This window comes from Macrobrachium rosenbergii, chromosome 51 (assembly GCF_040412425.1).
Source record: "Macrobrachium rosenbergii isolate ZJJX-2024 chromosome 51, ASM4041242v1, whole genome shotgun sequence".
In the NCBI taxonomy this organism is placed as follows: Eukaryota; Metazoa; Arthropoda; class Malacostraca; order Decapoda; family Palaemonidae; genus Macrobrachium; species Macrobrachium rosenbergii.
The window spans coordinates 53,997,883-54,022,882 of record NC_089791.1 but is presented as its reverse complement, the minus strand read 5'-3'; the positions used below and the strand labels follow the sequence as shown (position 1 = coordinate 54,022,882).

Genomic DNA, 25,000 nt, shown 5'->3' with positions numbered 1-25,000 from the left:
CTGCGTGTAAATAGGTGTATCCGGGTGCACACAGACGCATGCATGCATGCACGTGTGTGTATGTATATATATATATATATATATATATATATATATATATATATATATATATATATATATATATATATATATATATATATATATATATATATATATATATATATATATACGTATATTTATACAAATCTATATATATGTATGTATATATACTTATATATACACATTAAGCCCTTCTTTGGCTGAGTGGGTTGAGCTTCAGACTGTCATTCGATGGGCCGGAGTTCAATTCCCGCGGCCGGCTGATGAAAAGTTAGATGAATTTATTTCTGGTGATAGAAACTCATTTCTCGCTATACTTTGGTTCGGATTCCACAATAAGCTGTAGGTCCGTTGCTAAGTAACCAATTGGTTCTTGGCCACGTAAAATAAGTCTAATCCTTCAGGCCAGCCCTAGGAGAGCTGTTAATCAGCTCAGTGGTCTGGTAAAACCAAGGTATACTTACTTTATATACACACGCATATATATGTTACGATCAATGTGGATATTTACCTAATGTGAACATTAGGCAGAAAATTGGCTAATGTTCACATTAGGTAAGCAGTTTGCACAATGTTTACAAACTGTCGACATTAGGCAAAAAAATGCCTGATGTTCACATTATGCAGCTCAGTTTTGCCTGATGTGAATATGACTGCTTAAACATTGCCTAATGTTTTAGAAATTGCAAATTATTAGAATAAACAAACAAAATCAATAAAAGATCAATAAAAGTTTTGTAATTGTAACTGTAAATTTGTAACTGGACTCGAGTCGAGTCCAGTTACAAATTTAATGTTTGCATGCTCTGCCAGGGTGACAGTTCGAGTTGCATATAAGTCTCTTTCTCATCGCCCTGATATACATTGACTTGTACATTGACATTTAGTGTATCTTTGTCCACCAGTGGCCCATGCTGTTGCTGTTCTAATTGATAGGCAGACTTCATGAACCTCTTCCGCTTTTATCGGGGGCTGTTCGATTGGACTTAGATCAGCAGCTGTAAATTTTGGTCCTAGAATTCCCTCCCGGCAACCTACAGTATGTAACCCATCTTCTTCCTTAAGGACGACCACAAACGTATTTCTGGGATGCGCTGGACCACGAGCCACATCCGGGACCCTCAGCGTAGCACACTGACCAATGGTGTTTGCCTGGTCTTGTCGTCCGTGCTGCTGCTGCATTAGATTGTCCTTGATCAGCCAAAGCAATGATCTTTTGGAAAGTTGGAACTGCTTCTTCTGTCTGTGCCTGTGCCTCTGCTTCTGCCTCGCTTACCCTGTCCACAACGACTCTTAATGACAGAAACCCAAAGCTTCGAACAACACTCTTTGAATTAACACTTCAGCGACCGTGGTTCTTCAGTCTATTTACATCAGGCAAAATACCATTGGCTAATCTGAAAGTCTTGCTTAAAGTGAACATTATTCAAGTAATTTGCCTGTTGTAAACATTGTACAAAATGCTTGCCTAATGTGAACACTAGGCAATTTTTTCATTAGGCAATTACCCACATTAAGCCGCTAGGCCCGAGTTCGAGTCTCCGGCCGGCTAATGAAGAATTAGAGGAATTTATTTCTGTTGATTGAAATTCATTTCTCGCTATAATGTGGTTCGGATTCCACAATAAGCTGTAGGTCCCGTTGCTAAGTAATCAGTTGGTTCTTAGTCATGTAAAATAAGCCTAATCCTTCGGGCCACCCCTAGGATAGCTGTTAATCAGCTCAGTGGTCTGGTAAAACTAAGGTATACTTAACTTAACCCATATTAAGCGTAACATATATACAATATATATATATATATATATATATATATATATATATATATATATATATATACAGATAGATAGATAGATATATAGATTATATATATAGATAGATATATATATATATATATATATATAGATATGTAGATATAATATATGTATATAATATAATGCAATATAATATATACATATATAAATAAATATATATATATATATATATATATATTTATATATATTTATAAATGTATGTATATGTATATATATAAATATTCATAAATGTGCATATATATATATATATATATATATATATATATATATATATATATATATATATATATATATATATATATATATTCATATAAATATATAGATATAATATGCTTGTTAAGGCTTGCTTATGTTAGATTTCTGGACATTTCACAAATACGTGAAATGTCGTCTGTACCATAAAATAAACAATATTTGCCTTCCACTCAAAGACTATTCAAATTCCTTCAGTCTCTTCCAATTAAAAAGAATTTTAAAAAAAGAGCTAAATATGAAAGGATCATTTCTCTTTCCTCCTCCATCAAGCACTTAGCTGGGACTGCCTTCTCTCTCTCTCTCTCTCTCTCTCTCTCTCTCTCTCTCTCTCTGTCCTCGCTTAAGTGCCGGATTGTCTCTTGAGCTTTAATCAGTTTTAGTCGAGAATCCAAACAAAACTTTTTTTTATATTTTCTGAAAGCGAGTGTTAGTGTTTATGTCATGGAAGAAGTTTCTTTGTCTTGGGCCGTTGTGGAATATACATAAATAAATAAGTGTCAAGACTTTGCGCGCACATACATACACACATACACATACACACACACACACACACACACACACACACACACACACACATATATATATATATATATATATATATATATATATATATATATGTATGTATATAATATATATGTCTGTCTGTTATCGTATGCGTTCATTTGGGGCAAGATTATCTGCTATATACCCTTACTAATACATACATATATGCTATATTCTCAGATTAATTTTAACAGAATTTAGGGAACGTTAATCATTTTAAAGTTTCATGGCCTAAAAAAATGTATTTCGTAAAATATAGGAAACGTTAATCAGTTTAAATTTTTTTCGGCAAAAAAGAAAGATTTATTTCCTAATATCTCGACCACTCGGACTGAAATTATCTGTTTAAATCCGTAGAGTTTAACAGAAGGGACCATTGTGCTGATAACCTCATATATTATTAAGAGAGGTACCTAGTTTTACGTCAAGTGGAACACTTTGCGAAAAACACGGCGCGTAAGTTGATGAGGTGGGATTTTGTCCTAATTTATTTTCCGTCTGGACAAAATGGTCCTGTCTAAATCTTTATCTCCTGTAGAAGGCAGATAGACAGACAGAAACATTGATAGACACACAGACAGGCTTACGCAGGGATGGAGAGAGTCAGTACAGAATTTATTACCTAGCAGTTTCGTTTGCTGTGATAAAAGGTGAGTGATGGACAATATAGACCTTTTACGTTCGATACAGACACACAGACAGACAGACACACAGACAGACAGACAAACTTACGTATGTGTGGAGAGTGTCGGGACAAAATTTATCCTCTAGTACTTTTGTCCGCTGTGTTTAAAAGGTAGACGGACATGATTAGGGGAGTGGTGGACAGTACAGATCTGTCACGGTTGGTTCAGACAGACAGACAGATTTATCTACTAGCAGACAAACAAAAACTTATCTACTAGCAGGCAGACAGAATTCATCTACTAGCGGATAGAATTTATCTACTAGCAGACAGACAGAATTTATCTACTTGCAGGCAGACAGAATTTATCTACTAGCAGAGAGACAGAATTAATTTACCAGCAGACAAAATTTATCTACTAGCAGACATACAGAACTTATCCACTAGCAGTTTCGTTCGTTGCGATAGAAGGTAGACATACATAACTAAGGGAGTGATGGACAGTATAGATCTGTCATCCTTGATACAGGCACACGGAGGGAGTGATGGACAGTATAGATCTGTCATCATTGATACAGGCACACGAACAGAGAATGAGGACAGAATATGCATACGAAGCTCTGTCACTGTTACTGTAGGTAGATCGACAGATGAAAGGGATATAAGACAGATACTTTGAACTTTAGAGCAACCGTGGTCGTGTGGAGAGAGAGGAAGGAACTTGAAGCGAGTTCCAGTAAGTCTGCTACGTTGTACTCGGATGCATCGTTATGCAACGCAATATATTCTTTATAGGTGAGGTTAGCTGTCATTCGGAGAGAGAGAGAGAGAGAGAGAGAGAGAGAGAGAGAGAGAGAGAGAGAGAGAAATGAGAGAGAGAAATTTCAAGTAAAAATCATTGGCTTATGGAGGCAGCAATAGAGGGAGTTCATTTTAATACAGTATCTAGTTTGATTGATTATAAAATCTGCTAGGAGTTCTTTTTTATTTTTCCCCTGTCTCTATATTATTTTATTTTTGTTCCTTTTTCGCATTTTACTCTGTCCAGTAACAGATTAAGCCATAAAATGAGGGACCTATTGTTAGGAAATTTCCTGAGAAAATGCGTTGGGAAAGTCAGTTATTACCACTAAGGTAAATCCGGTGATTTAGAACGGCGATTCACCAGTCCATACCTGGACACAAGCCTTTTCCTCGGCCAAAATCTTTTATCAACGGATGCTGTGTATTACACCCCGCCCCCCCTCTCCCCTACCCCCCCTGCTTCCTGCTCTCTGCTGACGTCTCCTGAATGCAGGTGTATCAGTTTTATTTTCTGTTGTTATTATTATCGGAGGAGTAGAGAAAACTCTATACAAACTGAATGCCAATGGTAAAGCTGTCGCCTTCAACACCACTTTTTATTATTATTATTATTATTATTATTATTATTATTATTATTATTATTATTATTATTATTATTATTATTATTATTATTCTTCAGAAGATAAACCCCTACTCATATGGAATAAGCCCACCACAGGGGCCATTGACTTGAAATTCAGGCTTACAAAGAACACGGTGTTCATTGCAAAGAAGTAGCAGAAGGTATTAGGAAATACAGAAAGAAGAGATCAGTATTAAAAATGAAAAATTAATTAATAAATTAATGAATAAATAGATAAAAAATCTTAATAAATTATTGGAACACATGGGGCTTGTTTTAGGGTAGTAATGCATTGCATCTTCGCTTGAACTTTTGAGGTTCCAGTTCGCACATCCTCGGGGAAACTGTTCCACAGTCCAACGGTGTGAAGAATAAAGGACCTCAGGAATGAGAAGTTGAACAGCGAGAGACATTTACTGCATATTGGTGCTGCTGCTGTTCAACGAATCTTATCGCTCGCGGCAGGAAAATGTGATCAGGGATCAATTGTGAATTTTTAAAATCTCCGTTACCTCATATTTATTTGTTTGTCACCTTTGCCTCTCTCTCTCTCTCTCTCTCTCTCTCTCTCTCTCTCTCTCTCTCTCTCTCTCTCTCTCTCTCTCTCTCTCTCTCTCTAGGATGATTTCCCTTTGGAGTCCTCTTAGTTTTATTATAGTATGTTGACTCTGTCCATAGGGTTTTCAGCCGAAAATTTGAAGAAAGCGAGAGAGAGAGAGAGAGAGAGAGAGAGAGAGAGAGAGAGGTTGATGAAATATATCTTTATTCCAATAGGACATCAGCATGAAAATACTCCAAAGTCATGTCTTAACCAAGAGGATTAACCTTCAAATTCTGCTAAGTTTAAAGTCTTTACTTAGAACACTGGACTCCCTTAAATTAAATACGGAAATATTAAATAAAAAAAAACAGATAAAAAATAACATTTTTTTTTTTACTGTGATCTCTTTTGTTTTTGCTTTTATTTTTTATCGGGGTTCCCGACCTCAATCCGTGAGGGATTGGTCAATACTGCTTTTTCATATCAGGTGTCTTTTATATATATATATATATATATATATATATATATATATATATATATATATATATATATATATATATATATATATATATATATATATATATATATATATATATTATATAATACATATACTGTATATAATATGAAATATATACATATGTATATGTATATATATATATATATATATATATATATATATATATATATATATATATATATATATATATATATATATATATATATATTTATATACAGTATATAACTTTGGAACATTCAGTCTTACATTCAAACAGTAATCGCAGATTAAGAGCCAAAGACCCAAACTGTGATAGTTCAGTTATAGCCCAAATAAAATTTCACTTGGAGAAAACTGTTGCAGTAAAAGGCAAGTGTCCAATTAAGGACAAGGGTTGGGACATCGTTAGAGGTCCCATGAAAACGGACGGAATGTGGTACGTGAATGCGTACACAAACGCATGCAAGCATACATACATATATGCATGCTAGATACAGTGCATTGTATTGTACCATGAAGAAGTATATATATAAAAGTATATATACATTATATATATATATATGTGTATATATATATATAAGTGTGTGTATAATATATATATATATATATATATATATATATATATATATATATATATATATATATATATATATATATATATACTGTATATACACATATGTATATACATACATATTTATATGCACATATGTACATACATATATATACGTATATTTATGTAGATATATATTTATATATATATACACACATACATATATACATACACACATACATATGTGTACATATATATACGCACATACACACACGCATGAATTAAAGTGAACTGTAACTCATGATATCAACTTTACTTCCCCAACCCCGAGGGAAAAAGAGGAACAAACTGAAGGAAATAAAAAATGGAAAATAAAGAAATAAACAAAAGAAACACAAAGCAATTACCTTGATTTTAAGACTGAATGCAGCTGTCTAGCAAACGGGTAATTTCCTTCCATTAAACGTCATTTATATTTAACATCCGTTTGCACAGTGATTCTTTAATACTTAATGATGCTTCTTTACTGTCAATGTGTGTCAAAATTTCGCTCGTGATTATAATTATCCGCAACATATAATTAGCTTTAATTATTTACACAGTTGTACAAGATTATGCTCAGTCTTGCCCAGATGAGATCAGTGATATGTATAAATAATTATCTTTATGTCTTAAGGACATGAAGGTAATTTTCTCTCATCGTCATTCGCCTGATAATTATCCAAAATTGAAGATTATCTGATGGGATTACAAAGATAATTTGTTGATCTATGATTCAGTGTTATTCTAAAGTTCAGGAAATCCCAAACCATTATCATAAACTGTTGCTTTTTCTTTAACAGAATGAATTATGAATAAATATTTAAATATCGTGAAATTATTTTCTGAATAATGATTTCAGAGAACGAAAGACAGAAGATACTAATATCATACCGAGAGAGAGAGAGAGAGAGAGAGAGAGAGAGAGAGAGAGAGAGAGAGAGAGAGAGAGAGAGAAAATTGATTTTTACTATTCATTAATATCAATTAATCAAATGTATGTATGGTTGTAATCTGTATAGATACATCGCTGTATATTATTTATATATATATATATATATATATATATATATATATATATATATATATATATATCAGATATAGAACACTTCATATATATGTATGTATATATATTTATATATATACCGAAGGATATTTTAGTTGATAATAAGTATCGACCCCACGGGACGGTGGACTTATTATCAACTAAAAATTCCCTTCGGTAACATATATGAAAATATATTCCTTCCGAGGTAGAGTGAATTGATATTAAAGGACCTTTCGATTGTATATGAATCACGGTGATGTGATAAATAGTGCCTTTATATATATATATATATATATATATATATATATATATACTGTATATTATGTATATATATGTTATATATATATATATATATATATATATATATATATATATATATATATATATATATAAAGGCAGTGCCACGAAGGAAAGGAAACGACGGTGTGGTACTAGCCTTTGACTTATTGTCCTTTACTGTGCATTGCCTTTATTTGTACATTCATCGGGTTCCATAATTTGTAATTCAATTATACATACACATATATATATATGTGTGTGTGTGTGCGTGTGTATATTTGGCCAGCATGGTCACATGACCTCGTTCTGGTACTCCGGATGCGGATTCGAATCCTGCCAAGGATGTCAGAATTTCTGCATATTTTTCCGTTTGGATCTAAGTCTTTCTAGTGATAAACATATGTAAATAAGTGTGAAGAAATCGAGAAATTAAGAGGGCATTGTTGGAATTACAATTACATTCGTGTCTCGCATAAATTGACCAGTAGATTACATAAATCTATATATATATATATATATATATATATATATATATATATATATATATATATATATATATATATATATATATATATATACATATATTCATATTTATATATATATATATATGTATAAAATATATATATGCATATAATACAATATATATAGATATACATATGTATATATATTTATATATATATATATATATATATATATATATATATATATATATATATATATATATATATATATATATATATATATATATATATATATATATATATATATAAATCAGCGCAAAGGCATTCAGACCTCAAAATTCAGAAATTCTCGTATTTCAAAGCTTCCATTAAGGAAGGCAATCCGGTAGTAGAAAAAAAACTTGCATACAAAAACTGAGAGGAAATTCTATACCTGAGAGGAAGAGAAAAACGGATAAAAAAATGAGAGAGCGAGATCCAATAACGAAACGGAGACTGGCAGAATTATTAAAACAACAAAGTGAGTTTGGGAAATATGAGAACAATAAAGATTGGAAGGAGGAGGTGAGAGAATCTAAGGTATATAAGAAATGGGAGTCGAGATAATAATAATAATAATAATAATAATAATAATAATAATAATAATAATAATAATAATAATAATAATAAAGAATACGAAATAGGAAGTGAGGAATTTGAGTTGTATAAAAACATAGAGACTTCAAAGTTATAATAATAATAATAATAATAATAATAATAATAATAATAATAATAATAATAATAATAATAATAATAAAGATACCAAATAGGAAGTGAGAGAATCTGAGATGTATAAGTAAAGAGAGACGAAATAATAATAATAATAATAATAATAATAATAATAATAATAATAATAATAATAATAATAATAATAATAATAATAATAATAATAATAGATCACAAGAGAGTAGGTGAAGTTGTTTCATACAGACCTTAAACTTTAATATTTTTTTTAGTTTATTTGTAAAGAAAGTGTCTTTTTGTAAAGAGAGTGTCTCCACCCCACTCCCCTCCCTCCGCCACAACCTCTGCTTTAGCCTTGATGATTTGTTCACAAAACCAGCCGAGGGAATGACATTGTAATTCAGGACGTTTTCCCGCGAAGATTATGTCACGTCTCTCTAGCCCAAGCTGTGGTTTTCTTTACTTGAAATTATTTTATTTTTGTGCGATGCTCTATCACCTAGATTAAAGAATGGTGTGTGAATTTTCACATATGGTGTCCTGAATTTCTTCGTTTTTTTACTATTATTCAGAAGATGAACCCTATTCAGCTGAACAAGCCCACAGCATTAGAAAGAAGTAACAGAAGATAATAGGAAATATGGAAAGAGGAGATCGTTTTTAGACAAGCAGATAAATTAACAAATTAATAAATAGATAAATTAAAATGTAAGTAAATTATTAAAATACAAGAAGTATTGTTTTAGGGTAGTAAAGCGTTGCATCTTTGCTTGAGCTTCTGAAGTTTCAATTGCACGACATCCTCAGGGAGACTGTTCCACAGTCCAACGGTGTGAGGAATAAAGGACCTCCGGAACAGAGAAGTTCGACAACGAGGCACATTTACTGCACACTGGTGCTTCAGCTGTTCAGCGAATCTGGTTGTTCTCGGCAGCAAAAGTGTTAAATTAAGATGGGAAAAATAACAATTACTGTAACGTGATAACTCCAACATTGTAGAGACAGAACGAAAACAGTTAAATTATTAACGCCGATGTCAACACGACAAAAACGCGCGCCACAATTCACCTGGCTTATCGGTTATTGGAAATGTTTCGCGCGTAAACGGCCATGAAATCCAATAATCTCAGTTTATGATACGCAGCGGCAACAGCAGCGTTTCTCCTCGGCGTGAAATTAATATCCTTACGGGGGATTTCATCTCGCGTCTTAATGGCGTCCGTGTTTTGTGTGATGTCGATAGGATTCAATTTCCTGCTAATAGGATTTTTACACGGGCGTCCCTCTCCGTCAGTAATTATCCCGTGAGAGTTTATATACGGTCATTCCCTCCTGACCTCTGATGAAAGAGGAGCTTTGCCCCTTAGTTAAACATCCCTCCAAGGGTGGAAACCAAAAGGGTTACAGCCCTCTAGCCGTCTGGTGTAATGGGTCACTGTGAGTCCCTGAGTAAGTTTTATCTCTAAAGACTTTATCTTATGTTATCGTATCTCGGCTACACCCAACCACCTTTCTTCAATATCTTAAGTTTTATACAATCAAGGTTTATACGGTCATTCCCTCCTGATCTCCGATGAAGATCCCTTCCAGGGTGAAAACCAAAAGAATCATTGTAGGATTTCTCCTTCGTGATAACATTCGAGATACCGTAGAAGTTCGAATTAACTGCTGCTGTTAAGAGTCTCTATTGGTAGTGTATGCTTCAATTTTAGAGAAACTCCGTACTTCAGTAGTCAAAATTTACTTCACATTTATTGGCAGTTCTAAGTCAGATTTATGTAAGAAATAGCAGCAATCTGTCATTCGTTTCACCTACAAATTTTGTCTAATGTAAGCTAAGGTAGAGCTTCCCAGATAACAGTTTTCGATATAAAATTTTACATTCTTATGAACTGAAACTACAGCCCGTAAAGTTTTGTATTCTTTGAACAAAATAAAACCAAATCTGATGAAATTATCTCGTGCTCTAAGCTATATACAAAACACAGAGAAATTGCATCATTAATTAATTAAATTATTTATTTTTATTTTCTAATAGCCGATCCCTTCCCCTTTATTCCCTATTACCTTCTATTACTTCTTTCAAATGAACATCATGTTCTTTGGAAGCTTAAATTTCAAGTCAGTGGCCCCTGTGGGCTTGTTCCATATGAATAGGGTTCTTCTCCTGAATAATAATAATAATAATAATAATAATAATAATAATAATAATAATAATAATAATAATAATTACTGTTTCAACGGCATTTAGCGTGTAGAGAGTCTTCTTTATTCTTCTGTACAATCTAAGTGACGCTGAAACAGCAATTCAAAATAATAATAATAATAATAATAATAATAATTCATGAAATATCGAGCAAACTTTACGTGATGGACCAAGACTAACCAGAATTGATGACAAGAAAACAAGCAGATCAGGTCACTAAAACGGCCATTTTTTCAACCTTCCTGTTAGCCTGGCTTTCTTTAATATTGAGTATTTGCCTCAGGAACCCTATGGATTTTTCCATCAGAGGGAGAGAGAAGGGACTAACTTTTTCCCAGTCTGGAGATGATGAATATGGCCGGGAGAATAGTCACTCAAACTCTGAACGCAATTAGATGAGATTATTATTATTATTATTATTATTATTATTATTATTATTATTATTATTATTATTATTATTATTATTATTATTATTATTATTAATGCTAGCCTTATTATCACTGTTATTATTACCATCAGTATTATTATTACTTCCAGAGGTTTTCTTTCTTCCTACAAAATTTACTTTTACACTTTTCACGTGCCTCGTTGTAATCCACTGGGCCTCCCTGCAAACTCCTAAATTGATTTAGTTTAAGCACTAAATTTAAACAAGTTAAAAATGCGCCGAAGTTCTTCGGCGCGATCGAGTTTTCTGTACAGCGTATAATGTTGTATGCGCCGCGGCCCATGAAACTTTCATCCACGGCCAGGTGGTGGCCCGTCCTATAGCGTTGCCAGACGCACGATCATGGCTAACTTTAGCCTTAAATAAAATAAAAAAACTACTGAGGCTAGAGGGCTGCAATTTAGTATGTTTGATGATTGGAGGGTGGATGATCAACATACCAATTTGCAGTTCTCTGCCTCAGAAGTTTTTAAGATCTTAGGGCGGACAGAAAAAGTGCGGACGGACAGACAAAGCCGGCACAATAGTTTTCTTGTACAGAAAACTAAAACTAGGTCTAGCAAACTACTGTTCCACTCTAATGTAATCCAGCTTTCGTTTTCCCTTCTTAAGTTCCTTACATTCTTACCTTAGTCGTCTTTGGTTTTTCATACGGGCATTATAAATATTGCAAAGTATTTAAATGTTAGTATGTACTGAATATTACGTTATATTTTAAAGAAATTGCCTATTTGATGAGCTGAAGTTCAGAGTATTACAAACAGTCTTGAAATATTCGTATGCAATAATAATACAGTATATTTTAAAGGAATGACTTATTCGATGAGTTGAGGTCTAGGGTATTACAAACAGTCTTGAAATATTCGTATGCAATAAATAATACATCATATTTTAAAGAAAGACTTATTTGATGAGTTGAAGTCCAAAGTATTACAAAGTCTTGAAATATTCGTATGCAATGAATATTAAATCACATATTTTGAGGCAGTGGCTTATTCGATGAGCTGAAGTCGCTTCTAAGAAATTCGGAACAAGTAAAATGATTTGCCGAAACGTTGCACTTGGTTGTTTGGAATAAACCTGGAATATAGAATATATATGAAATATAAAAAAATAAAAAATTAGGCAGTTGAATCAGGCAGAAACAAAATGAACAGAAACACGTCAAGCTGCCTTTGAATAACACTCCCAAAACCTCAGTGAAGTCTTTCACTTGCGTGTGCCGTTACGGTTAGACCAATTGCATTTAAACACATCCATTAGACGCCTCTTACCTAGAACGTCTTGCATTTTGCATATCTTCCATTTACGCGTCTGTTAATGTCCCTCAAAGCGAAATCAATAGAGCCAATCTTCAGTCGTGTGCCCTAAATCTAGATGTTATTCTCGGATTCCCTGCCATCTAGGTTATAAAAAGAGTTAACATTTCTTTCAGCAAAAACTGTGTGAAAAATGTTATTGCAGTTTTTGCCATAAATAAACGAGGAAATGCAAGGAGATTATTCAGCAGTTGCACTTATACATTTATGCATTGCACATGTGAATACAGCAAAAAAATGCGGCGTATAGGTACATTTGAAAATTAATTGTTTTAATTTCTGTAGTTTTGTAACAGTATCGTTCATGGGTTGTATTTATGCATTTATACACTGCAGATATAAATACTGAAAAAGTTTGACTCAAAGGTATATTTGAAATTAATAATTTTCCTTTCTGTAGCTTTTTGATGTAAGGAAAAGTCTCCAGGAAAAAACAATAAAGTTTAGAATGAGAAAAAATGTTTTTACATGAACATTTGCACCTGAAAATAGACTACGTTTTTATAACAACAGAAATACTTTCGGAACTCTCGTGTAATGTGATAAACTTAATACGATTAACATTAGTTTTAATAACAAAATAAAGAGTGTCCTTCCTCTCTTTATAGAAAAGAAGTAATCTTGTCACGAAAGATTGTCTTTCATTTGCAGATAACGGAAGTTTCCTTCACGAATTACATACGATAAGGAAAGGGAATATTTTTGAATGACGTTATTCCTGTGCTAAACAGGAACGAAGTTTTTTGGCATAAAACTTATTATTTCGTAAAGAAAGTTTTCTTGTAATTGAATAAGAATGAATATTTTCGGCATAAACATAAAAATCTTCACATTTATTCACCTTGTATTTAATCATTTCCTTACATTTTTATCTATTTATTTATTGGTTTTTTTCTAGTAACTGACCTCTTCTTCCTGTATTTCCTATTACCATCTGTTACTTCTTTCATATGAACACCATAATATTCTTTGGAAGCTTGAATTTCAAGTCTGTGGCCCCTGTGAGCTTGTTCCATATGAATAGGGCTCATCGTCTGAATAATAATAATAATAATAATAATAATAATAATAATAATAATAATAATAATAATAATAATAATAATTAATAATTATTTCTGTTCCACACGTGATTGTGTGTTGATGATTTTAATAATAATAATAATAATAATAATAATAATAATAATAATAATAATAATAATAATAATAATAATATTCTTTGTAAGCATGAATTTCAAGCCAGTGGCCTCTATGAGTTTGTTCCATATGAATAGGGTCCATCTTCTGAATAATAATAATAATAATAATAATAATAATAATAATAATAATAATAATAATAATAATAATAATTCTTTGTAAGCATAATATGATATATGAATAGGTCCATGAATAATAATAATAATAATAATAATAATAATAATAATAACAAAAACTACGAGAAAAGTGGAAAGAGAAATCTATTATTCACGAGCACAAATAGATCACGTGCAAACTGCTGTATACTTGAAGAAAAAAATGTAAACTCAATAGAAAAAGGTAACGAAAGGTAGTTCACCTTTAATCAACAACTAGCAGGTAATAATACTAGGAAACAATTATCGGGTAAGGCTGTGAGTGAACCCAGCTACAAGTAATTGTTGGGCGTTTACAGGAAAGGAAATATATCTCGAATAGTTTACTTAAGCTCCTTAATGAGGAAATGCTTAGTGAGAAGTAGGTTACGTGATTAGAAGGGTGCATGTGTATGCATAGGTACGTTTATATATATATATATATATATATATATATATTTATATATATATATATATATATATATATATGTGTGTGTGTGTGTGTGTGTGTATATATATATATATATATATATATATATATATATATACACACATACATATATAAATCCTATGTATGCGTGGGGATGTAATGTGTACAGTGTTCAAGTAAGTTAGAAGGCGTGCTTTGTATGACGGAAAATATGGTGTATTTTATTGATTCTATAAAGTCACAAATGAACCCATTCAGAAAATGTAATATATATATATATATATATATATATGTGTGTGTGTGTGTGTGTATGTATATATATATATATATATATATATATATATATATATATTATTGATAATATGTATATATATATATATGTGTGTGTATCTATACATACATATATGTATATATATATACATATACATGCTTCATGTCCATTCACATATACAACCACGCAGAGAACAAACACGATCCTTGATAAAAACCGAAAATTAAAAATGCTAGATCCTTCGTGACCCATATATCATCGCGTGATTAATGAGAGAGAGAGAGAGAGAGAGAGAGAGAGAGAGAGCGGAAATTCCAGAGAGGCTTTGTATTGGAATTCTGTTGCCAATTAGTACTTTTTCATGTGATTCTCTTCCAACACTCATTCATTAAGGTTGGGTTTTTTTATAATACCGAGGGCTGAATTGTTTCGGCCAGTTTTTCAATAACGTCCGCGCTTTGCTTTGATGAAAAAGTACCCCACCCCCTTCCCTACTTTTTTATTTTAGCTTGTGCATGTCGTAAATTATATTTTCACATTATATGTTTCATAACTCTCTGTAAGCTTTAATATGGCTTGCGTTTCTTAGGTTATAGCATATGCATATTTGATCATAGATTACATTTTCCCACACTATGTTTTAAGCCTTTCTGTAAGCTTTAAATAGTTTGTGCTTCTTAGGTTATATGTTCTGACATAATCCTTCTCCTCGTGGTCAGGTAGGTAACGTGACCTCGTTCTGATACTCTGGGTGCAGGTTCGAATCCCTCTACCGGACGTAAGAAATACTTCATATTATTGCTTTGGTCATTCTGATACTCTGGATGCGAGTTCGAATACTGCTACCGGACAAGAGAATTGCCTTATATTCTTGCATTTGAATCTAAGGCTCTGTAGCGACAAGCGTATCCAAGAAGTGTGAGAAATTATAGAAGTTAAGAGGGCATTGGGTTTATTACAATTACATGCGTATCTGGTAAAACGTAACCAGTAGATTCTATAAATATTATTATACTCGAATTATTTTTATTTTGAATGAATGGGAGATAAAAATAGCAGCAAGACAATTAAAGAATTTAGCTAATAAAGTGTCAAAAGCCTACAGGCAACCTTTAAGTTTTACATTCCTTCAGTGGCCAAGGTCACGGGTGTCTTGGGTCAGATAGAATTATTTGCTTCTGCCCTGATGGCACAAGTCAGCAACTATGGGTCACATCAGTCATCATCAAACGAATTATAATTATAAACGTTTATTTTTATTTATTCATTCATCACTTGTCATTACCATTACTATGTGCTCATTGTTTCTTTATTATTTTTATATATTTTCTCTTTCGTTATTTTTCACTCTTATTGTTTTTGGTTACATAACGTTCAGTCATCACTATTCCCATTAAAGCCCTTTATTGTTATTTATTATTTCATTACTTTTCATCATCATTCCTATTTACTCATTGTCTTTTTCTCAACTTTCTATTTTCTCATTCGTTATTTTTTACTTTTACAATTATTAGTTACTCAGTGTTCTGTTATCACTAGCCCCAAGACAATATAGTCAAAGAAGGAGACCTAGAGAGTTAACTTATCAAATATAAATTCCTTTTGTGTGTGGGTTATTTTCAAGGAATTGTAAACCCTATATAAATGGGACATTTGCTACTCAGTATTTGAAAGCATAAGAAATTCACGTCCGGAGTTATTGACAAACTGTCATGCACATATATAGACTCGTGTTGTGTACTTAGCAATGAGATATCGTGTAGATTATTATTATTATTATTATTATTATTATTATTATTATTATTATTATTATTATTATTATTATTATTATTATTATTATTATTATTATTGTCAATATGAAAAAATAACAGTATAAACTTTTTACATTTATAATGATTAGCAGTATAAGGATAATGATACTGATAATAAAATGGGATTTTGATAATGTGGATAATCAAAATTATTATTATTATTATTATTATTATTATTATTATTATTATTATTATTATTATTATTATTAATACAGAAAATAATAACAATAATACAAAATTGATGAAAACAATAATGGCATTCATATCATCATCAAAAACAACCATAAAACATGACTCCATATTAACAAAAACAAAAAAAACAACGACTCTTTTAGTTATTGAAATTCTGGGCCTTTCATTTGCCTATATCCGAAGTCCGCGCAGATGCAATTTGAGCTCAAAGGACTATTTTCATTCCCAAATTCCATTTTAGTAAGTCCACTCTTGATAATCCGCTCGAAATAGTCGGTGGAAAACAAGGTATATGTGCCCCTCCTGAAATTGCTGCTTGTTGGGGTTTGTGCTTGTAATGCATATACATACACGTTTGTATACATAGTACTGTATGCGTATGTATGGATATATATATATATATATATATATATATATATATATATATATATATATATATATAGAAATCTGTCTTTCAATCCGTGGAATAGAAGTAAATTCTGACTCACGTCGGGATCAACCGAGTTGGTGGGAAAATAGGGCGTTACCCGCTTTCAGCATACAAGTCTTCGGAATATAACAACTGCACCCAAGGAATTACCTGGGCAGTTGCTCTCGGGTTTCGACTTCTTTAGACTTCCGTATGGCCCAGTAAAACGCCCTTGCTTTCCACCCGGTAGATTCCGGTTCGATCCCGACGTGAGTCAGAAATTTATTTCGTTCCACACGCGATTGTGTGTTGATGATTTCATCTTATTCACTCAGAGGATAATTCGAATGAAATGTTGTCCATTGGGTCATTGCTGAGTCAGGAAGTTGGGAAAACTCGCTGGTATGTAAGCAGTTAGCTTGCCCAGGTAATTCCTTGGGTGCAGTGCTCTCAGGTTCCGACTTAGACTTGTATGGCCCAGTGGGTAACGCCCATGCTTTCCACCTGAGACCTGGGTTCGATCCCGACGTGAGTCAGAAATTTATTTCTGTTCCACACGTGATTGTGTGTTGATGATTTCTATCTTATTCACTCCAAGAAGGGATAATTCGAATGAAATGTTGTCCATTGAGTCATTGCTGAGTCAGGAAGTTTGGGGAAAACCGCTGGTATGCAAGCAGTTAGCTTGCCCAGGTAATTCTCTTTTTGCAGCTGCTCTCAGGTTCCGACTTCTTTTAGACTTGTATGGCCCAGTGGGTAACGCCCTTGCTTTCACACACCTGAGACCTGGGTTCGATCCCGACGTGAGTCAGAAATTTATTTCTGTTCCACACGTGATTGTGTGTTGATGATTTTCTATCTTATTCACTCAGAAGGGATAATTCGAATGAAATGTTGTCCATTGGGTCATTTGCTGAGTCGGGAAGTTGGGGAAACTCGGCATGCAAGCAGTTAAGCTTGCCCAGGTAACGTTCCTTGGTGCAGTTGCTCTCAGGTTCCGACTTCTTTTAGACTTGTATGGCCCAGTGGGTAACGCCCCCTGTTTTCCACCTGAGAGACCTGGGTTCGATCCCGACGTGAGTCAGAAATTTATTTTCGTTCCACACGTGATTGTGTGTTGATGATTTCCTATCTTATTCACTCAGAGGGATAATTCGAACAAAATGTTGTCCATTAAGGTCATTGCTGAGTCAGGAAGTTGGGGAAAACTCGGCTGGTATGCAAGCAGTTAGCTTGCCCAGGTAATTCCTTAGGTGCAGTTGCTCTCAGGTTCCGACTTCCTTAGACTTGTGGCCCAGTGGGTAACGCCCTTGCTTTCCACCTGAGAGACCTGGGTTTCGATCCCGACGTGAGTCAGAAATTTGTTCTGTTCCACACGTGATTGTGTGGTGATGATTTCTATCTTATTCACTCAGAAGGGATGAATTCGAATGAAATATTTGTCCATTGGGTCATTGCTGAGTCGGGAAGTTGGGAAAACTCGGCTGGTATGCAAGCAGTTAGCTTGCCCAGGTAATTCTGGGTGCAGTTGCTCTCAGGTTCCGACTTCTTTTAGACTTGTATGGCCCAGTGGGTAACGCCCTTGCTTTCCACCTGAGAGACCTGGGTTCGATCCTGCGACGAGTCAGAAATTTATTTCTGTTCCACACGTGATTGTGTGTTGATGATTTCTATTCACTCAGAAGGGATAATTCGAATGAAATGTTGTCCATTGGGTCATTGCTGAGTCGGGAAGTTGGGGAAAACTCGCTGGTATGCAAGCAGTTAGCTTGCCCAGGTAATTCCTTGGGCAGTTGCTCAGGTTCCACTCTTTAGCTTATGGCCAGTGGGTAACGCCCTTGCTTTTCCACCTGAGACCCTGGGTTGATCCGACGTGAGTCAGAAATTTATTTCTGTTCCATGATTTGTGTGTTGATGATTTCTATCTTATTCACTCAGAAGGATAATTCGAATGAAATGTTGTCCATTGGGTCATTGCTGAGTCGGGAAGTTGGGGAAAACTCGCTGGTATGCAAGCCAGTTAGCTTGCCCAGGTAATCCTTGGAGTGCAGTTGCTCCTCAGGTTTTCACTTTTAGACTTGTATGGCCCAGTGGTAACGCCTTGCTTTCCACCTGAGAGACCTGGGTTCGATCCCGACGAGTCGAAATTATATATATATATATATATATATATATATATATATATATATATATATAAGAAGATATCTACATATATATATATGTATATGTTACAGTCAACATGCGTAATCAGACAATGACGAAATTTCAGTCACGCGCATGTTTTAGGAACATTTGATCCTAGTGAGTTAGTACTAAACACGGCGAAATGTCCCTAGAATTGCATTCTGGCGTGATGACTGAAATTTCAGTCATTACGCTGCTGTGACTGCCGTTACATGTTGACTGCAACATATATATATCACAAAAAATCCACGAGAAGGTGAGTGAAAACCAGGACTTTGAACAAGTACTTTCAATAGTTTTTTCTACATTTTCAAGTTCACACCGAATACAAAAGAAGTTGACAGAGCTTTTTATATTCAAAACAGAAGGGGGGGGGTTACAGTTTTGTTAATCTGGGCAGCATGTTCTTTTAAACAAAAAAGACAGGGACAAAGGATCATGGGGATAATCCAGGTTGAGATTAACATTCCTGGTGCACGTGGCTTCAATAAACACAGTCTCCAATAGATTCCTTTTCCGATGGCCATTGACCTTGTAGATTATCGATGACTTATCCCAGTTAATCGCATGGCCTGTCTTAAGCAATGATCCGCAATGTCATTATTTGATAAGCGTCTTGAAACAGCATATTTGTGTTGGGAGCTTCTTACTTTTAGTCCTTGTAAATGTTAATCTTATTACATTCTTTGCAAGGGATGCTGTATACAATATTGTTTGAATTGGGCGGGCTGTTCTTAATTAGTTTATTTCTCAAAATATTATTATATTTAAATACTAATTTGATATCTATATACTTTTTAAAATGGGCACTGTAGGAATGAAATTAGGATGAAATGGTAAACAGAAAATATTCTTAAGTTCTTTGTTAGCACTGGTTTGATTGTAGCATGTCTTTTTTGCTTTATTTTTACAAAGTTCTAAAAAATATGGATGGTAACATAATAAATCTCTTATTTTAACAATAATTACAAACTGCTCTTCCAAAAACTCAGAACTAATAATTCTGAGAGCTCTAAGACACGTACTGGAAAATGTTGACACCTTAATTTGTTTAGCAAGGTTAGAGTAAAAATGGATATATGATATACTACGAAAGTACCTGTTCAAAGTTCTGGTTTTCACTCACCTTCTTACGTGGATTTTGTATTCTAAACACGTGTTCCTTCGTGCTGCACTGGATACGGAGAGAGTATATTATATATATATATATATATATATATATATATATATATATATATATATATATATATATATATATACATATACATATACATATATACGTATGTATGTATGTATATGTGTGTTCAATTAAATAACCTCTGAAACATAATATTTACATAACTTCCCTGTAATCTCCATCTTCTTGCACATACACAAGATAACCCAGATATTCTTTGCCAAAGAAAAAAGTATCACCAGTTTCCAGCCCTGTTTCCCCACCCGCCCAAAAAGTATATCAAAAAAATAAGAAAATCAAATGTTTGTTATATACTTCCGGCTGTTATAGACAGCTACCTTCCCCCAAAAGAAAGCTTTCATTCGCTAGACGTAACTTAAGTGCCAAGTTTTGTCCTGAGGTCTAGATATATTTTCCTCAGACATTTTTTTTGCTGCAGATTTTATTGGATGAAATATATTCTTAAATGTATATCTGTTAGGGAAAGCGTGCGATATATAGTACTTGTACAAATGGTAATTATGTATTGTGCATATTATGAATTTTGCTGAGATTTTATTTTATAAAATAGATACCTAAATATATATCTCTGTGATATATAATACAGATGATTATTGTTTCATGTGTGGATTATGACCATTAAATCATGTTTTTGTATGTTGTGTGTTACATACTTCTGAATGTTATAGCTGCTTCAGAATTATTCATTTACTGCTAGTATTTACCATCCATCAAATCGAGATTTCAGTGGAATGGAATAGAATATAAAATTTAGGCCAAAGGCCGAGCACTGGGACCTGTGAGGTCATTCAGCACTGAAAGGGAAATTGAGAGTAAAAATTTTTGAAGTTGGAAAACCTTCGTGGTTGCACTATGAAACAATTCTTAAGAGCGGGTTCATGGAAGTAAGGTGGAAGAAAGAGAATATGAACGAGGGTACAGTTAAAGGAATGACAGGGGTTGCAACTAAAGCCCGTAGTGACGCCGCAAAGAACCTTGAGTAATGCCTACAGTGCACCGTGAGAGGTGCACTGAAGGCACTACCCCTCTTACGATGAACTTATTATGGCGAAAGTTTATAAAGGCCCAACTTTGATTTACAAGTTGTCAAAACAAAAGTCGTTTCAATTTAAAACCTGGCGTCCGATCGGTTACCAGGGCGGCTCAGTGAAATGTGTTCAAAGACTCTCTCTCTCTCTCTCTCTCTCTGTAGGGGTTTTTATCCGGGGGAAGACTTTCTGCTTCAGTATTATTGTTGATGTTTTCTCATTCCGTTATTCCTTATTAGACATTACTATCGCCACCCCCTCTCTCTCTCTCTCTCTCTCTCTCTCTCTCTCTCTCTCTCTCTCTCTCCACGTCGTCACTTTTTGTCACCAATCTGAATATCTCCATACGGGAGGTAAAATATATTCGAATTGCATTTGCAGTCTGTGCATTGTGCCTTCGGCAAGCAGATATTCAAATTGTTCGCAAGCAACAAAGCAGAGTGCTTCGAGAGAATATGCCAGTTTCATCACAGAGGAATAAGGATTACCTCGTCGAGGTAATTCTCAAAAGGACTCGAAAGGACTTCTTCTGATGGAGTCTGATGAAGCACCTCTCTCTCTCTCTCTCTCTCTCTCTCTCTCTCTCTCTCTCTCTCTCTCTCTTGATGGGCTTTGATAAATCACCTCTCTCTCTCTCTTCTCTCTCTCTCTCTCTCTCTCTCTCTCTCTCTCTCTCTCATAATAATAATAATAATAATATTGTTGCAGCAACTGTGCACCCTGGCCATGCATCAACTAGAAAAGAGAGAGAGAGAGAGAGAGAGAGAGAGAGAGAGAGAGAGAGAGTAAGCCAACCAATCAAGGAGTTCTGTTTTATATTCAAATTAGGACTCTGTTCGCAAGTTGAGATTAGCCTAATGAAAACTCTGGTCTCTACAGGCTGATCTTTTGAGCAGTTGTCCCCTTGACAAGGGAACCAGCTTAATCTGACAAGAAACTTGTTTAATTGACTGATAAAATACTAATCTATCTATCTACAACAACAGACTTTCACTATAAATACTCACAGATCAATTTAATTATGAAGTAATATAGACAAAACAGCTGACTGATTTATAAAATAAGGAAATGGATTTACCTATCTAAATCCAGAATGTTCTTCCTTAATAAAATTATAGTTTTATCTATCAAATAAAACTATAATTTTATTAAGGAAGAACATTCTGGATTTAGATAGGTGAATCCTTTTCCTTATTTTATAAATCAGTCAGCTGTTTTGTCTACAGTATATTACTTCATAATTAATATGTGAGTATTTATAGTGAAAGTCTGTTGCTGTAGATAGATTGATTAGTATTTTACCAGGCAATTAAACAAGTTTCTTGTCAGAATAAGCTGGTTCCCTTGTCAAGGGGACAACTTCTCAAAAGAGACCAGAGTTTTCGCTGTAAATACTCACTGATTAATCCTGAAACACTATAGACGAAACAGCTGTCTGATTTATAAAGTGAGGAGATTAATTTACCTGTCTTAACCCACAATGTTCTTTCTTAATAAAATTCTAATTTAATTTATCTGTAACACCAGGCTTTTAATATAAATCACTACAGATTAATCCTGAAATAATATAGACGAAACAGCTGTTTGATCTATAAAGAAAGGAAATGGATTTTTCTGGCTAAACTCACAATGTTTTTCCTTTACTAATCTGAAAAAAAAACTTGTTTCCCTGGCTGAAAAAATACAAGTTTAATCTATATACAGCATGAGACTTCCGCTATAAATACTAACTGATTAACCTTGAAACAATATGGACGGAACAGCACTTCAACTTATAAAGTGAGAAGATTAATTCAGCTGTGCAAACCGACAACATTCTTCCCTTTCCAACCCATTTGTCATCTGACTTCCTCAATTAAAATACTGTCAAGCACCTCCTATGGTATACTGAGTAAGGTTATGCCCTAAACAATTCTTATAGTTTCCTCTGTCACTCATACTCTAATAAATAAGAATTATTATTCCTCTTACTCATCCTCCTTCAGAATATTTTTCTCATGTAGACCCTACCTTCCACATCTTGGTCAGCCACTCAGTCACACTTTCAAGACCCTGCTGTTGCATATCACATGTAATCTTAACAACTTTATATATATATATATATATATATATATATATATATATATATATATATATATATATGTATATATATATATATATACACACCATCGGAAATTATAATTCTCACAGGGGCATTTATTTTTATATTTAGTATTATTTTCCTTTTTAAGTCTTTGCATAGCCAAATTCCATTCAGCTTTTTAAGTGAAATTCCATATCATAGCACCATAAGGTTATGCCGTATAACTCCCCTCTCTCTCTCTCTCTCTCTCTCTCTCTCTCCTCTCTCTCTCTCTCTCTTTCTCTCTCTCTCTCTTTCTCTCTCTCTCTCTCTCATATAGTCTCATATATATATATATATATATATATATATATATATATATATATATATATATATATATATATATATATATATATATATATATATATATATGTATATATATATAATATGTATGTATGTATATACACAATATATATACTGCATAATATATATATGAAGTTCAGCATTATAACTTTCTCTCTCCCCGGTGGTACATCCTTTAACAAGAAAAATATTGTGGGGATAAATCTTGGGGTGGGCAGAGTTGAAAGACAATAAAATACTCTTACATTTACTTCTGCAGTTGCAATGCAAAAGAGTAAAAGATACCTTTTATTTTCGTTCTAATCTTTTTTGCATTTGTATTTATTCAAATGTTTTTCTGTAAATGATTGTTGAATACGGAAGGTGATTGTGAATTCATTAGGATATATGAAGGTAAAGGTATAATTTTCAAGATTCAGGTACAGATGCAAGTATGTATGTATGTATGTATGTATGTATGTATGTATGTATGTATGTATAAATATATATAATATATATATATATATATATATATATATATATAAACATATAAGTATATGTATTATCATATGTGTAATTGTATTATATATATATATATATATATATATATATATATATATATATATATATATATATGTATATATGTTTATATATACAAATATATATACACATACATTCTTTATATATATGCATATATACAGTATATATTATATATATATATATATATATATATATATATATATATATATATATATATACATAAGAGAGAGAGAAGGAGCGTAGGATTCAGATATTTGTCGACAGGAACGGTTAAACATTTAGGAGAACTGATTTCATTTATAGCTATCCACAAAAAAATACAAATATATGAAACCGTTTACAGATTTCTGCGTAAAACCAAGACACTTACTTGTAAACTGGCAATTAGTGTTGTGA

The 25,000-nt window shown here is 33.1% G+C and overlaps 1 pseudogene; it reads right to left on the bottom strand.

Annotated features, from left to right (window-relative positions):
* The window catches only part of LOC136833055 (metabotropic glutamate receptor 4-like), a 259,896-nt pseudogene that overhangs the window by 233,985 nt on the left and 911 nt on the right, over window positions 1-25,000 (bottom strand).